Source organism: Dromiciops gliroides, chromosome 6, assembly GCF_019393635.1.
Source record: "Dromiciops gliroides isolate mDroGli1 chromosome 6, mDroGli1.pri, whole genome shotgun sequence".
In the NCBI taxonomy this organism is placed as follows: domain Eukaryota; kingdom Metazoa; phylum Chordata; class Mammalia; order Microbiotheria; family Microbiotheriidae; genus Dromiciops; species Dromiciops gliroides.
Window position 1 is genome coordinate 256,532,966 of NC_057866.1, and position 3,957 is coordinate 256,536,922.

Genomic DNA, 3,957 nt, shown 5'->3' on the forward strand with positions numbered 1-3,957 from the left:
AAAAAAAAAAATAGCATTGGCTCTGGGGGTGGAGAATCTGAGTTCAAATTCTGTCTCTGAGGCTTACTACATTACTACTGTGACTATGGGCAAAGCATTTAATCTCCAGTTTCCTCACCTCAGGTTCTTCATCTGTAAAATGAGAAGATTGGAGTGGATAGTTTCTGTGGTCCCTTCTGGCTCCAGAGTTCTAATCTTCTTGTTATTGTTGTTGTTTCTATTATTATTATCGTTGTTGTTGTTGAGCAGTCTAAACAAGATACTGAAAGGGAAAATTTCCAAATCCCAGACCTGAAGTGGGTCCCACTCTTTGCCTTAACATTTGTATTTACTCATCAATTTGGAAATGTCTAATCAAATTGTGATACATGAATGCAATAGAATCATTACTGCCCTGTAAGAAATAATAATGAGCATGAAGAATTCAGAGAATCTCACACATACACAGATCCACAATGAGGTAAACAGAACCAGGGAAATTATACCCGAAGTGATAACAACAATATACAGGATAAGAACAACAACAACAAACTCCAAACTGAACACTGTGTAATTATAATGATTAAGCATTAATAAAGTGCAAAGTGTTACCATGTGCCATCGAAGAGTTGAGAAATTACACTTCCCCTCCTAGTACAAGTGGAGAACTATGGGTACGGAATATGGCATACCCTTGTCAGACAAGATTGATTTAAATGTGTTGCTTTTTCTCATGTTTTAAAAATATGTGTTAAAAGGGAAGCTTTGGGGAGGTGGGAGAGTACAGGCTATCTTCAGAAATGAAAGTGATGTAAAAACACGAATACGTTTTTTTAGTCACTTTTGAGACTTGACTTGAGATAAGACCTTACATCATTCCTTTAATATTTAGTAGTTGTTGTTTCCTCATCTACCAAATATGGGGTGGGATTAGACTATAATATCTTCAAAGTTCATTCTGGTTCTAACACTGAGGTTTTAAGAATGCAGGTGTCTATTGCTGTTTGGGACCAACCTGGTAATTTTCACCATAGCATTGCCTAGTGAATCCCACACAGCCATGTTTGCTTGACATCAATTACGACCTTCCCATTCCAAAACAGGTTTTATTTGGAAATATTTTGCTGTTCTTCATTCACTATAACCTAGAAATGGATGTCAACATGAGCACTCTACAAAGATCTCTTCTGCTCCTTTGTCTACAACCATTGTCAATACAAGAACATTAAGGCTGAGGCAGAATGGATGGTTGTGCAAGGACCCAAAACCAAAAACCCCACCTGTCATTTATCAATGGCGCAACCAAATATTCATTCCACCTTCTTGGGTAAGTCATTTGTTAGCCTGTGGGCTAGCCATTTAACTTCTCCAAAAGTCAGCTTCCTTGACTCACATAGGATAATAGAACCTGTAATGCCTACCTCTTAGGGCTATTATGAGAATCAAAGAGATAAACAATAATGTAATTGTTATACAATGGTGGCTACTAGAGTTTGTCCCAGGCTCACTCACCAGCTTGGTGATTTGGCTGCTGTCCCTGGCTTCTAGTCCAGCTGCTCCCAATGACCAGAGCACTAATAAGCAGGTAGAATGGAACAGGGGACAGGAATACTGAACCTAGAGTCAGGAAGACCTGAGTTCAAATCCAGATCTCAGAAATTTACTAGCTGCTTGACCTTGGGCAAGTCACTTAACCTCAATTTCCTTAATGTAAAATGGTGATAATTATAACACCTACCTCCCAGATAGGATCAAATGAGATTATAATTATAAAGTGCTTAGCACAGAGAGCAGCATATAGTAGGTACTATACAAATGCCTATTCTCTTCCCTTCCCAATGAAGTCGGTGTTGCACAGCACTGGGATGATCCAAGCAGCTAAGGTGTCCTTCACTGGTTTAGAAAAACATGAAGATTCCTCCTACTTATTTGTCCTTTCACCAGTATTTGCTGTTCAGTCATTTCAGTCATGTTGGATTCTTCATGACCCTGTCACAGGGAAATAGGTGTTATGGGTCATCCTTAGGTATTCCTCTTTAAAGAATTACACCTCTCACACACAATCCAATTAGAGTAATGGTGACCGAGAGGGAAGACTTCCCTCTTGGGGAGGAAATGGCTTAGAGACAGACATCCTTTTTCCTCCCCACAGTGGAGGGGAGGCCAAAAGCTTTTATAGAGGGTGGGTGGGGTGACCAGCCACCTGACAATGGAGGGGTGGTGGTCCCAACTTCTAGAGTTATCTCTGTCCCCTGGCACTGCTCAGGCAGCAGCCATGTCTAATGGGTTTATCTCCCTTACTTCTTAGGTGTGTCCATCTTTTACTTTAGCTTCTCATGGAGAGTTACCCTCCAGACCCATATCAACCCCATTTGGGGTCTTCTTAGTAAAGATACTGGAGTGGTTTGCCATCTCCTTCTCCAGCCCTCTTTACAGATGAAGAAACTGAGGCAAACAGGGTAAAGTGACTTGCCCAGGGTCACACAGCTAATAAGTGTTTGAGGCTGGATTTGAACTCAGGAAGATGAGTCTTCCTGAATTCAGGCTCAGCCTGGTTCTTTCCACTGAACCACCTTGGTGCCCCTCTTTCATCAATTTGGGACCCTATAAACCACAAGGCTATATCATATATGAGTTAATGCAAACCCCTTTGGTGGCTTAGGGCTTGATACAGAAAGGATACTCAAGATTTCTTTCTGCATCTTTAATTCTTCTCTGCTGCCAATGAGTCATTGAGAAACGAGAACCTCCCCCTTGTCCCCATTCTTCTTCCTTCTTTTGAACTCCCCTCCCCTTTACCTCCTATTGAAGCATAGGTTAGAGAAAATAAGGTAGGATATTATCAGAATTGTTAAGAACAGATTCATTTCCTCTTCTCCCATCTCAAGCCCTGCCTAGGACAAATTCAAAAGGCTAATTATTTTCTCCCTGCCTGGTATTTCCATGAGTAGAATTTAAGTACCTCTTCCCTGAGACTACCAGAGTTCAAAAATCCAACATCGACAGGAAGAACAGATGGCAAAAGTCACCTGGTAACCAAACAAATCGAGAAGGAAGAGCTCTGAGTAGGTGGGTGGCCCCCAGAAGCTTGGCTGTTGCTATTATTACATCTTATATTTGAATTAATCTAAGACATATTGCCATATCATTGCATATATGTAATAAGAAAGGCAGTGTGAACTCTCTGAGATCAAAGCTTTGTATCCTGAGCACTTAGCATAGTGCCTAGCACTGAGTTATTGTTGAGTCATTTTTCAATAATGTCCTTCTTCTTGGTGGCTCCATTTGGGGTTTTATTGACTAAGATACAAGAGTGGTTTGCCATTTCCTTCTCCAGCTCATTTTACAGATGAGAAAACTGAGGCCAATAGGGTGAAGTGACTTGCCCAGGGTCACACAGCCAAAGAGTGTCTGAAGCTGGATTTGAATTCATGAAGATGAGTCTTCCTGATTCCATGCCCACTGCACTATCCACTGTACCACCTAGGTCTCCTCTAGCACATAGTAGGCACTTAATAAATGCTAATTAAAATGTTAGTTGACTAATATATCTATACAAATCCATATTAATGGCTTTACCTCATTTCTTTCTTTCTTTCTTTTTGCGGGGCAGTGAGGGTTAAGTGACTTGCCCAAGGTCACAAGCTAGTGTCTGAGGCCAGATTTGAAGTCAGGTCCTTCTGAATCCAGGACCAGTGCTTTATCCACTGTGCCACCTAGCTGCCCCAACTTCATTTGTTTCAAAATACATCTTACAGTAGTAGGTCTCATGGTTCACAAAAAATTATTTAAAATATGCAGCTTAGTAGGGCCTTCAACATCCCTGCCAAATCCTCTTTGTTTGGTTGGTTTTTGAGAAACTGAAAATAACTACAAAAGCTACAACTAAAAAGCATTCTCAGGCAGATAGATCTCCCAAAGGGTGGCCTTATACTTTATTCTTAAGGTCATTGAAGTTAACCTTTGTCAGATCAATGA